At 44.0% G+C, this 14,097-nt stretch overlaps 1 protein-coding gene across 1 annotated transcript in view; it reads left to right on the top strand.

Moving 5' to 3' along the window:
• LOC103209702 (docking protein 6) overlaps positions 1–14,097 on the top strand; it is a 606,523-nt gene that overhangs the window by 440,171 nt on the left and 152,255 nt on the right. The window lies entirely within an intron of this gene.

Raw genomic sequence — 14,097 nt, 5'->3', positions numbered from 1 at the left:
ATTATCCATGGTTTCAGGCATCCACCTGGGATCTTGGAATGTGTTCCCTACAGATAGGAGGGACTGCTGTATTTCAAACTATTTTCTTGTTTTTCTTATTTGAAAAGAATGGTTTATGAGTCATCACTTTCTATATAACAAGCCACTCCAAAATCTAGTGCCTTAAACAACAACGATGCCTGTTGCTTATGTTCATCTGAGCCATGCCAAACATCACCCAGTTCGACTGATCTTGACAGGATTCGATTACAATCATGCACATGCAGTCAGTCAGCACCTTGGCCTTTCTACTTGTCTAGTGGCTGGCTGGCTGACCAGCTGAGAAGGCCTGGGACATGCATCTCATTAGCCAGCAGGCTAGCTGGCTCGTTCACGTGGCGTTGGGATTCCAACACAGCAATGGCACAAGCCCAGATGCACAAGCTTCAGATCCTAGCTCATTCACTGCTTTCCCATTGGCAAAAGCAAGCCACAGGCTAGGACAGATTCAAAGGGAGGATAAAAATGCTACCTTTAATGGGAAGAGCTTCAGAGGCACATTGTAAAGGCCTAGATACAGGAGATAGCCACAGGAATGGACTCCAGCGCACCAGTAGTCCTGTAGGCTGGACAGGATGGGGCGCCACTTTGTTCTGTTCTAGAAACTGTCCCCATGAGTCAGAGCCAACTCAACAGCAACTAACAGCAGACGCAGGATGAGAAATCGTTTGGGACCCTTTCTGCATTCTACAAGAAATGACGTCCTCAACCACTCAGAGGGACATCTATTAGGAGATCCTGGATAGAGTGGAAGAAAACATGGTGGAACAAAACTCAAAATCATTTAAAACAAAAAAAAAGGACCATGTTTACTGGTCTCATAGAGCCTGGTGGAACCCCTGAGACTATGGCCCCTAGCTGCCCTTCAGGTCTGGAATTGAACCCCTCCTGTGCCTTCCAGCCAAACAAAAGACAAGTATAGGGCCTGAACCTTTGCCTGAGGTAGATACAGTCCTTGGAGAGAGCAATCATAGAATAGAAAGGCTGTGTATGCACAGGGAGACAGCTGGGGGGGTGCAGGAGTACATGGGAGGGAAGGACACAGGGAAGAGGTGGCCATGGGGAGGAAGTGGGAGGAGAGCTCTTTTGCTGTGGGAGACTGCAGTCAACTTCATGAAACAAAGTGTATGTGAACTGCTGAATGGAAGATGAATTTGCTCTGTAAATTATCACCCAAATCACAGTAAAATTAGAAAAGAAATGACATCCTATATAAAGGGTGAACTTTAGAGTAGATACGTAACTCATGGCAGGCAGTATTGTTATTAGAAAGATAACTCCCATTACTGCTCATAATAGCAGCCCTGTGAGGTGCATTTGATATTATTGTCCTGACTTCATGAATGAGAAAACTGAGAATTTAAATTTAAGTAACTTGTAATAGATTATATTTACGTCCCAAAAGTTAAAAATGATGTATCAAAGAGAACTAGTGAAGTGACCATTTAAAGAGTGGCATGATTACAGAGAAACATAGATGAAGATATGTTCAGAGACCAACCACAGAGGGAGCCTCCCATCCCCCACACACCTTGGGCCTAACAGGCCAAGGAAACCAGAAGCAGAGTGAACTTGGAACCAAGACCACAGTGCTGAGGCAGGAAGGACGGGATGAGAGGAAAAAAACTCACTCCAATATCCTTGGCTCCTGCTGATCCCCTCCCCTCACTTTGGCCAAACCATACATCAAGCAAGGCTGAGCCTCAGGAATCCAGCTCCCAGGGTTCAGTGCAGAGGATAGAGATTTGGTATCAGAGGCCAGAGTGTAGCTAGTACACACCAGATCACGTACGTCATCAGCAGCACAGCCTGGAATGGAAGCCCAGGTCCATGGGCCCTGAATCCAGTTGCCCATCGAGTGTATTTAAATTTGGAGTGATTAGATTATTTTCTGTGGGATATATTTGCATTAACACCAAAATACTGCCAAGCTCTCAATTTAAATTCAATCACAGTCATGACAATAAGCGTTCAGCACTAAAATCTAAAATGGCAACACTGTGTCCTAAGGAAATAGATATATTATTATAGTAAAAATGGATCTAAATAATCCCTGAAATAACATAGGAGCCTTAAAGCAGTAAAAGACAGTCATTAAAAGAAATTCTATTTTCTCATCCTTTAGACCAAGGTAAACAATTGTGTTTGAAAGACCCAGAGAAAATCCATCAAGGCACCCAGATCCAAAAGCGGCAGCTCAGTCTTGCCCATTTCTTCACACCGTCATCAACTCCTGACAGGTTTTGCATGCGGCCTTTCTATGGACTATAAAGATCGTTGACAATAGGCAGAGGAATGGATTCTTTTGCCTGCAATTCTAACTACACTGTCGACATGCTCTGCCACACTCAATGGAATGAAAGTTGCTATGGGCAAAAGCTAGCCCAGCCGAGAGCAAAAATGAGTGTCTAAAAAGGCAACATCATTAGCACTGTGCGGCCAGCGCCTTCCAGTGCGGGAGACACAGGTTTACAAATGACCTTCGGCTGCGCTAGTGAGATAACAGAGCACTTTTTGTTCTCTGAACTACTGTCTGTGTTGATAGAAGCAGAGGGAAGACTTCCCCAGTGCAAAGCTGCCACTTCACCCGGGGGAAGCGGTTTTTCACAGGCAGGCTCTGACCAGGACAAGCGCTTGTCTGACAGAGACACATGAGGCTGTCATGGTGTCCATCTGCGGCACCATGGGCCATGGTCTCCAAACAGAAAGTGCAGTGAGGAGCTGAGTCCGGAGGTGTTCAAAACCGCAGCTCAAAGACATTGGGAAGGAGGCGGGCTGTGCTCCCGAGGTGCTGTAGTGCTCCTGTGTAACCCTCTGTCACCTTCACACTGAGAGCGTCTTTCATCTCACTGTAGGGACGGGTTGCAGCTGCTACATCTGGACCCTGCTGGCAGGCCCAGATGGTAGGCAAATGGTTGTATAGATGAGCAGTGAAGGCTTAGAGCAGCCTCCAAGCAGGTGGCTTCCCAACATCGGTGCTGGCTTTCCGGGGCCATCACACACCCCACAAACTGGGTGGCCTTTAAGAAAGTGGTCATCTATCCGTTGCGGAGGTAGTAGTCCAAATCAGCGTGTTGGCCAGGTATACCAACACCAACCAGCTGCCGAAGAGTCGGTTCTAATTCATGGCGACCTCGTGTGTGTACAGGTAGAACTGTGCTCCATAGAGTTTTTAATGGCTGCTCTTTCAGAAGTGGATTGCCAGGCCTTTCCTCTGCAGTGCTTAAGGTTAGATCTGAGACCACCAACCTTTCGGGTAGCAGCCCAGCACTCTGCATCACCCAGGGACTCCCTCCCAGGCCTTTAGCGGGAGACACTCCCGTCTCCCTGCTCCTGGTATCCGGGGGTCCCTGGGCTTCTTTGCCGCAGCACAACACCATTGTCACATGGTCATCTTTCCTCTGTCTGGACCCCTCCTTTCTAAGGACATGGGCCATATCTGATTAGACATCCTTTAGTCCAGTATGACCTCCTGTTAACTGATAACATCTGCAAAGACGCTATTGCCAAACCAGGTCATGTCCACAGGTACAAGGTAGGACTTCAACATTCCATCAACCCCTAGCAGCCTCCAAGCCACAGCCCAAGCCCTTTGGTGTCTCAACAGTGGTTTTCCCAGGATACTCCACCCATCCCAAAGCACCATTTTATTCTTACAAGTTATCCTCGTTAGTGTTAGGTGCAAACTCATGCAGGTCAGCGTCCTACCCCAACACAAAGCCTGTAATACAGTGAAACTTGCAAGAGCCAGAATTCCATGGCATCGCCTTGTTTTTCTTGGGCTCTCAACTTTCCTGCTGTTGACAGGGTCCAGTCTTCCCACTTTTCTATCCTTTGGAGGAAATATTTGCGTTCTCCTTCTCTGATAGATTTCTGCCTTAAACAGGTTTCAGCTTTCACGGGTTCACTCTACTGATTGAAATAAGATGGTAGAGATCGACTTGGCAGTTCCTTCTTGTTTTTTACCTCACTAATTCCTTCACCTCTTCAATTTGTAGGAAAAAAATAATTTATCAAAATAGCAAAAGATGTCAAGCATTGCAATGAAGAACCAACCCCTGGGTGGGGGGTGGGGGGTGGGAATAGTACAAATTATTTAAATAAAACTTTACCAAGCATTTAGAATTGGAGACCACAGAACAAAACAACACTGAGTATACCTTAGAGTCCAAAATGAATTCTTCTGTACAATAGGAAAAATGAGGTAATACAGACATTCTGGGAGCAGCAAATGGTCTTTCATTTCAATAGAAGATGGCATTTAAAATGAGCACTGGCAGGAGCTGTAAGAGCTCGCAAAGCTGGGGACTGTTTTTCACTGAGATTACTTTGATCTGTGATAGGTATTTATGATATGCAGCCAAGGGCTCGGACCATTAAGAAAAATAAGATACAACATCTACTGCTTGAATTCCCATTAGGTCTCAAGGGTAAAAGAGTAAATTCTTCTCAACACCTTTCCTTATTGCCTTTCTGTTCTATTCTTTACAACAGTTGATACTAGGCTGAGAGGGTGGAGAAGGGTCCCCTGAAGTCCCACCTCCTAGAAGCTCCACAGCATTTCTTTTGAGCTGGGACCATAGCTGGGAGGAGTTGGCAAGGGGGCCAAGCAGTCCCCACCTCACCCCACCCCCAAGCCAGGAGATCTGAAGAGACTCACAGAGCCTGAGGGGTCTCCACCAACACTTGCCAAAATTACAAAGAAGGTACAATCAGTTGCATTGTCTGTTGCTCTGTCTCCAGTCCCCCTCCTGATCCACCAGAAGTCCCTGTCTTCACCCCACCCTACCCTCTGGCTACCAGAACCAGCAGGAATGACTGGCACACATCTATATTCTTGAAATTGCCCTCTCCAGAAAGGTGAATACTGTAAATTACAGTGACTACTCCTTCTCGGTTACAAACAATAAACACTCACCCCACCACCAGCCCCTGAGCTCCCTCGGGTGTTTAATTGATCACTGAGTATATTTCTAGAAACAGGGATGAAATGGGTTTGAGTCCAGGCATGATGAGATGGTAGGCTGGAGGCAATAGGGCAGAGAAGTGCCTGAATTTACTCACTCGGGCAGCCTTCCCATCAATGCCCTGTGCCTCCCAGAGGACCTTCCGTGCACTGAGTAGCTAAGTGTTTGCTGAATGAATATAAATAAGTGAATGAGAACTTGGTCCTGTAGGATAGCTCTCTGTGGTCCTTGGTTCTCTCCTACATTTGATGCAGCAGGAAACCATCCCAAGCTTGTTCTAAAAACACTTCTTCTCCAACTTTGTTTATTTAAAGTTTAAACACCTGTAGTGTCTATTTATGCTTACCCAAACCCACTACCATCGAATTGATCCCAACTCACAGAGACTCTATAGGACAGAGTATACTGGCCCATAGCATTTCCAAGGCTGTGAATCTTTGTAGAAGCAGACTGCCTCGCCTTTCTCCCGCGTGGAGCAGCTGGTAGGTTCAAAGTACCAACCTTTGCTTAGCCGCCTATTTTGGTTACTTTGTGTCACTGTAACAGAACATACTGTAAATGGGATGGCTTTAACAGGAGTTTACTCCCTTATAGTTTTGGGGACTACAAGTCCTACTTCCAAGTGTCAGGCTTCAGGGGCTGGGAAAAAGCCCCTTGACCTTGGACTTCAGCTCTGCCTCTTGCTCCTGGCCCACTCAAGCTAGAAGCATCTCTTCACTCAGACAGCTGCTGGCTGCCAAGGTTGACAAGTAAAAAGGCACAGTTCTGATATTACCAAACCACACGGCAGGCCATTGATTCAAGTCCCTTAAAAGTCCCAAGATCGGCAGAGCATGGCAGGCTGTAAGTGTGCCAGAAAGCTGTAGACCATTCCCAACGCTTCTCCTTAAATACTGGAAGTAGACCACATCCCTAAAGCAGCTACTCAACTGCTCATGCCAGATTCCACAATGGAGTTGATTGTCAGTCTCATCATGGGGAATAACTACCACCAGCTGCCCAGCCACTCAAAACCAGGCCCAGCCAAGTTGACACATAACCTTAATTACATTTCTGGATGCTTTAGCCACTGCACCACCAGAGCTCCTTTTTGTTTGTTTAAAATATAGATTCCAGCCCTGTTAGGGACTGAATTTTGTCCCCCTGTAGCCATCAGTGTGACTTTGTTTGACTTTTCTCTTGTTACCAGTTAAGTTAAAGAGACACGTTTCTTATGTATTGTTGTTGTTATATGCCTTCAAGTTGGATCCGACTCATAGTAACCCCTCCGTGGGTTTCCGAGGCACTATCACTACGGAAGTAGATTGCCCAACCTTCCTTCCGAGGAGTGACTGGGAGGTTTGAACTACCAACCTTCTGGTTAGCAGTCAAGTGCCTTAAGTACTACGCTACCAGAGCTCCTGTTTTAAAAAATCTATATTCCTAGGTCCCAAGCTGGATACCTACTAACCCTGAGTGTCTATGTTCAGAAAGCACCTTCTATCTGGTACTGATAGGATTACAGCCAATTTTGACTCATAGAAGCCCTACATCAGAGGAGAACTGCCCCACAGGGTTCCCTAGGCTGTAGTCTTTACCAGAACAGACTACCAGTTCTTTTCTCCTGCAGAGTCACTGAGTGGGTTCAAACCCCTGACCTTTTGGTTAACCATTGTCCCACCAGAGCTCCTTTAAAGTTTGTTGTTGTTGTGTGCATCAAGTTGATCCCAACTCATAACAACCCTATGTAACAGAGTAAAGCTGCCTCGTAGGTCATACAGGGCCTGATCCCTTCACAGTGGGGTCTTATGAAAAAAGGAGAGAACAGATACGGATGCAGAAGCATTGGGGAAGGTGCCTCCACAAGCAGCCGGGGAACCAATGATTGCTGGTCACCACTAGGAGCTTGGAGAGGCACAGAACTGTTCCTTTGCCAAAGCCCTCAGAAGGGATCAGCATGGCCGATACCCTGATTTGGACTTCCCACCACCTAAGCCATGAAGCAATATGTGTATGTTCACTTTGTGGCATTTTGTTGCCTGAGGCAATAAGAGAAGGCACTTTGGTGGCGCAGTGCCCAAGGCATTTGACTGCTAACCAGAATACTGGCTGTTCAAATCCACCTGCTATTCTTCAGAAGGGTGATGGGGCAACCTACTTTCCTAAAAGTTTACCACCTCCAAAGTCCAATGAAGGTTGCTATGAATCAGAATTGACTCGATGGCAGTGGATGTGGTTTTTGCTTTTTGAGGCAACAAGACAGGACTCAGAATCAGAAACCTTATAGAATCCAAAACATCAAGCAACGTATACCCGACATCAGACAAAGTAGGACAGAGAGCTGACGAGTCAGGAAGAAGCACACACCTCTTCCAGCGTCTCACTGTCCTGCCCGGCTTCCCTTCCTGGCACCGATGGACGTCCAGCACGGATGCTACCACACTCAAAGCTTCAGTTCTTGGATGGGGAGAAGCTGACCGTCTCACCAACCTGTAGTTTAAGTTATCCAGGAGATGCAGCAGTATATTCAGCCAGGGTTAGGGCAGCATGAGCAATGAGAGATATGTCCGGAACATTCTCCGAGGATGGGATTCTGACAATAAGGCCACATTCAACATTTTGACCACATTTCCTCCGCTTGTTCAGATCTTCACTCCCTCCTTTCTGGACCCTGTAACCTTTTCTGCCCTGGGGTAGTACCAGCTTATTCCCTGGAAATTCTTCTTGTGGTGATCTCGACTCCTTGTTAATTTTATCACCATTTGACTCACTGACCTTTCCCCAACTCCTTGTTAATTTTATCACCATTTGACTCACTGACCTTTCCCCAACTCCTTGTTAATTTTATCACCATTTGACTCACTGACCTTTCCCCCTGCCTTGTATTTTTCTTAATTATTGTGTTTATTTGCTGCTGCTGCACTTTCCTCCCTCCCTCTCTCTCTCACCCCCTACTGTTCCTCTAGTTTCTCACCAACCATTAATTTTGTTTTTAACCTACTAGCTCAGGCTCTCCTACTTCCAGGTGTGACTTACATAACAAGAAAGGATTGTAGTGCCCTGGCGGCACTTCCTTCATGTTGGATTCTTCTCTGAAGTGGCTGAATTGAAGGTTACCAGAGCCCAATGTAGCCTATGTCATCCCAAATACACACCCCATCTTAGAACAGTTTTTGGTTTTAACTTTTTTTTTTTTTTTGGCCAATGTTAAGTTCTTTAGTAGTAATACTAATTAAAATAAGATATATTCCTTTCACTCCATACCTTCAAGTGGTTATGGAGGCAAGGTATGGCATTGTGCAGCAATAGAAAAGATGTTGGCAGAAACGTAAGGAAAAGTATTTTTCCACAAATTCATGGAGAGACTAGATCTGACCTGAGGACTATATAAATGCGAGGTCACAGAAAGTAAAGACCTTTGCCACTTAATTCTCATAGACAATGGAATAAAGGTGTTACTACAGGAAATTGCAAATGTCTTACAATTGTTGCAGACCCCAGAATTTAACACTTGACCCAAAATGAAGAATGCAACCAATGTCACTCAATTGTGTGTGGAAATTGTTGAATGGTTGCATGTTTTGCTCTGTATGTTTTCACCAAAAGTAAAATGAATCTCTCTTAAGAATTTAACACAAGTCAGTTGCCAAAGAAAACCAAGCTTTTTCTTTTCTCATGACCCCCTCTCAGTGAGGAGGCCAAGATTTGAACACGCCATTGTAATTGTCCTTTTTAAATGGCTCATCTTGGGGTTACACTGGTTTCTCCCCTCCTTCCAGTTCTCTGTAGTTGGAGGTTAGAACATACACAAGTTTTACAGGACTTTATGGAGCAAAGTCTCTGATCTGGGCTGCCCAGCCTGCCGTCTGCTCAGCTGTGACTGCACATATTTGGCCTTTTGGGATAATATGCTGGAGCTCTCCACTAGAAAGCCTGATCTTGACCATCTTCGTCAGTCTCATTGTCTCTTCACCCTTGTCTTCTCCAACTTCAATCCTCTAGAGAGGGATTTCTGCAGCCCTGAATCCAAATGCAGACTATGGGGTTCAGCCTTTAGCTCACCTATCTCGCCACCACCATATTTAACACTCCTGCCGCCTTCAGAAGGCAGTGAGTTGTGTTGTTGTTGCCTTCTTCAGAATCTAAACCCAGATAAAGGACATCGAGATGTATCTCACCCAAGCCTTTCTCTGCCTCTCTCTCCTCCTCTTTGCCAGTCACCTACATCCAGAAAGAACTCTTAAGTGATGCCCTAAGTTTTCTCTACTCATAATTATACTCTGTGGTTTAGCCATCTAGACCTGGCCCTGGAAAATTCATAAAAGCCTGCCTCATCACTGATGGACATCTTGTTCTGGATTTCAGAAGCAGAGTATAGACTCTGTATTTCTTTTGCCATAATATTCCCAAGCAGAAACAACCCTGGGTAGAGTAGAGAGGAAAGTCGCAATGCTTTCTCAGTGAATTATTGATAACAGGGTGGGAGGGTTGGCCATGATGCTTGTCACCATTCTCCTGCCCCATTTTCCACATCTGGCTGTGTCTGGGGGAAAAAAGAATGGCTACTTGGGTCTTGTGGGCAGTATTTTCCCCATGTTTCTACCACCAGCTGAATTGGAGAAAGTAAAAGTCAGTCTCAGCAGAAAAAGAACCTTGCAAGCAATATCCACAGTGAAGCAAATAGGAAAACGAGGAGAAATTCCCCTTTTAAAATCTAGCTTTCTCCATTCTGTCATCTGTCGGCCACAAAGGTTCCTATTCCTCACTCTCAGACTAGCCAGAGTTATGAGATCTCTGCTGGGTAGAGGCGGATGGAGGAATAGGAAGGCAGAAAGACAGCTAGCCGAAAGAGTGGCTGTTGACTCTGTAGATGTGCCATCAGGAAGTGGAGTGGAGTCTGAGAATGTCCAACAGTAGCCATGTGACTATTGAATTCCAATAAATGAGAAATTGAATTCATACGTGAAGTATGTAAATGAGCCCAGCTGTGAACTACGTGTTCATGTCATGTCCTGTTTCGTGAACTCTTCAACCACAAGATGTCTCCAGCTAACCCCACTCCTAACTTACGTCGAGGTTCCTAAACAGGGAAAGGAAAGTACCCAAGGCAAGACTGAAGAAACACAGCATGGAAACACATGCTTTTCGGCAAAAGTTAAATGGAACTAGAAGCTGAAGATTAGTTATGAATCTCTTCTATATGAGACCTTAACCAGGTAGCCAAATCTGATTTCTAAAACAAGAAAACTGAGACTCAAAAAATGAGTAAGAACAGAATAAGTCATAATATTTTCATATGTACAACTTCCATCTCGCCTCTTTTTTTATTTAAGATTTTCAATAGCGTGTCTTGCTCTGTGACATAATAATGTGGCATAGGAATCTAGAAACTTTCATTGAGGTAGACTGGTGGTGAGGGGTGAAGGTGGGTCAGATATAGTGACAGAAGATCTATTCCAACGTGAAAAGGAATTACATTTGTGGAAGTCAGCTGGCCTAAGAGAGATAAATTGCTTCTGCTTTGTCTCTGGACATTTAAGGCAATGCTTCAGTTGATACACTCTCCTCTTACTTCGTTACTCGTATTAGCAGCATCAGCACATGGAGAAATATCATTGCCTTTATTGAAAAGTAGAGGCAGAATCACCGGAGAAAGCACATCAGATTATTGATTGTAGCTTTGTCCATATTAGAAAGATAGATCAGCTATTTCCCAAAGAAGTGGTTACGTCTACATTTTCTCCAGTAGTGCATGAGACATCCTAAACAAGAGTTTCAGGTCAATAGAGAGCAAGAGGCAAAGCAACGGATAGCATTAAGAGTAACAATCAGCTGTCACCACAGGAACTGTAGATCCTCAGCCCCAGTGTGTTTCAGTGATGCTCACTGAATTCTTCATTAAAAAATAATGATAATAAGCATCAAGTTGATCCAACTTGTAGTGACCCTATTAACCAAAAAAAGAGCAAACTCATTGCAGTCAGTGACCCTCTGAGACAGAGCAGAACTTCCCCAGAGGGTTTCCAAAGCTGTGAATCTTTACAGAAACAGACTGCCTCATCTTTCTCCTGTGGAGTGCCTAGTGGTTTCAAACTACTGACCTTCTGGTTAATAGCCAAATGCCTTAACTATACTACCAAAGCCCCTTGAACTCTGCTAACTACCCCAGAAAAAACTTGCAATCTTGTAGGAGAGACATGCATATACAAAAGAAATGGACAAAGGGTTACACAGTGTTACACAGGAGCAACCAGAGGAAGCCTGACCTTTCCTCACCAACCAGGAAAGTTTTCCAACATGGATCGTGTCTTACTGATCCAGTGCTGCTATGACAGAAGTACTGTGAGTGGGTGGCTTCAAGAACACAGATGTTTTTTTCTCACAGGGAAGGAGGTACAAGTCTTGACTCAGAGTGCCAGCTCTAGGGGGAGGCTCACTCTCCCTGTCCACTCTGAGGCCAAGTCCTTGTCTCTCTTCAGCTTCTATTCCTCAGTTTCTTGGTGGTCTCACGTGGCGTGGCATCTCTCTTCCTCTATCTCAGCTTGCTTCCTGGCTTGCTTCATCTGTTCTTTTATATCTCGAGAGACTGACTCAAAACACACCCTGTACTAATAATGTCTCATTAATGTGGCACAAAACCCATTCCCAAATGAGATTACAGCCACAGGTATAAAGATTACAACACACATTTTAAGGGGACACAGTTCAACCCATAACAAATGGCATTTGAGCTAAGTTTGGGAGAATGATCTCAAAGGTAGAAAGGGGTTGCAGCAGTATTCCTACAGAGAGAACAGGATAGAATTTAAATTTATGAAGACACGGGGACCGTGGTTCCTTCAGACAACACCACGTGGTTAGTAGGGTTGAACCATCAAGGATGTATGTGGAGTGGGCTCAAGCTGGTATATGGTGAGAAAGAAGAAGTATCTATGATGATTTCCTCACATTCACCTTGAACAATGGGCAAGCAATGACTCAGTCATTGGTTTACAGAGTTAAAAGGAAAGGAGCAGGCTTGATAGAAAGTTACTGCTACTCTTTTGGACATTTTTAATTCCAGTCATTTCTAGGATGCCAAGTAGCTATGAATAAGACTCAGAAACTCAGAAGAAAAGCCCATCAGTAAATGTTGTGTGCTGTTGAGAGGATTCTGATTCCTAGCAACCCTATAGGACAGAGTAGAATTCCCCCCATAGAGTTTCTAAGGCTGTAATCTGTATGTGAGCAGATCAAGTATTTTCTCCCAGAACTACTTGGTAGGCTTAAATCATCAATCTTTCAGTTAGCAGCTGAACACTTAACCACTGCACTACCAGTGTGCCTTAAAAATACCCAAAACCCGAAGCCACGGCAGATGAGTTGAGTCCCATTCTTACAGGCCCTGTAGGGCAAGTAGAACTGCCCCATATGGTTTCCAAGACTGTCAGTCTTTATGCAGGCAGAATGCCATGTCTTCTACCTACAGAGTAGCTAACAGATTCAAACCACCAACCTTAGCAGCCAAGCATTTTAATGACATCACCACCAGAGCTTCTTCCATACCAACAGTGGTAGTTAAACTAAGGATTCTGTGTAAGTAAAACCAGTCTGTACATGTACATTAAAACAAAAACAACAACAACAACACCTCACTGCCATTGAGTCAGTTCCAACTTATAGCAACCCCCATTGGGTTTCCAAGGCTGTATATCTTTATGGAAGCAGACTGCCTCATCTTTCTTCCATGGAGCAGCTGGTGGGTTAGAACCATTGACTTTTTGGTTAGCAGCCAAAAAATGTATCTTAACAAATACACTACCAGAGCTCCTTAAACATATACCTAGATGAAAAGCTGACCACTGAGAGAACTCTGGGGCAAAATGCAATGTAATGAGTCAAAGTAATCTGAGAACTACTAAAGTGTAACAGCTGGTTCATATTTTGAATATTTACAAGTGGCAGCCATTTGGGATATTAAAGTGATAGCATTCTCATTTGGATTCCAGTGACCTAAAAAATGGGCTCTGTTTGCCAAGGTCAGCAGGGACATACAAGAGGCTGACAACAGGAAAGGAGACAGATGGTGAGTGAAAAAATTCTGTCAACTAGTGAATAGAGGAGCACAGCACAATACCCTGCTTACATAGATAACATACCAACAAAAAAGAAAATGAAAACCATGGGCAAGTCACTTCAACATACAATCACCAATTAAATATAAACACAAAAACATCACAATGCCTCAGAGACAACAGAGTATCACAGTCCACACAAAGAAGCAAGATAAAGCAGGAGAAACAAGGGACCAGGATACAGACCCAAAACACATCCCTGAGGAGGATGCAGCACTGGAACTCCCTGATAAGGAATTCAAAAGAATTATAGTTAGGTATCTTCAAAGGATTGAGAAGCAGATCAAGGAAAGCACTGACTAAACTAAGGAAAACACAGAGTATGCCCTACAGCAATTTCAAAAGACAATACAAAAACAAAATGACAAAATAAATGAAAAATTCTAAATGATACAAAATCTACACACAGAAATCTAGAAGATTAATACTAAATTTTCAGAAATAGATAAGACATTGAACAGGCAGAGGAGTAGAATTGAATCAATGGAAGACCTAATTAGTGAAATTGAAGGCAAATCTCTCAAAACTTCTTTGGAAAGGGATCAATCAGAAAAAAAGATCAAAACAAAATGAAGAAAGCCTAAGGTTCATATGGGATACCTTCAAAAGGATTAACCTATGTATATATAATCGGAATTCCAGAACAGGAAGAGACAAATAAAACCACAGAGAAAATTGTCGAAGATTTGTTGGAAGAGAATTTTCCTGGTATGATGAAAGATGAGAATATAACCATTCAAGAAGTCCAACAAACCCCCAACAGGATAGACCCCCCCCCAAAAAAAAAAAATCACCAAGACCTATCATCATCAAACTCACCAAAACCAAATACAAAGAAAGAATCCTGAAAGCAGCATGGGAAAAACGAAAAGTTACCTACAAGGGACAACCTATAAGACTAAGCTTGGATTTCTTGGCAGAAACCATGCACATGAGAAGACAATGGGATGGTATATATAAAACCCTGAAAGAGAAAATTTTCCAACCAAGAATTATGT

This window comes from Orycteropus afer, unplaced genomic scaffold (genome assembly GCF_000298275.1).
Source record: "Orycteropus afer afer isolate SDZICR_OR568_19922 unplaced genomic scaffold, OryAfe1.0 scaffold00516, whole genome shotgun sequence".
NCBI classification, from domain to species: Eukaryota; Metazoa; Chordata; class Mammalia; order Tubulidentata; family Orycteropodidae; genus Orycteropus; species Orycteropus afer.
The sequence above is the reverse complement of the archived record's forward strand: the minus strand, read 5'-3'. Positions and strand labels throughout refer to the sequence as shown.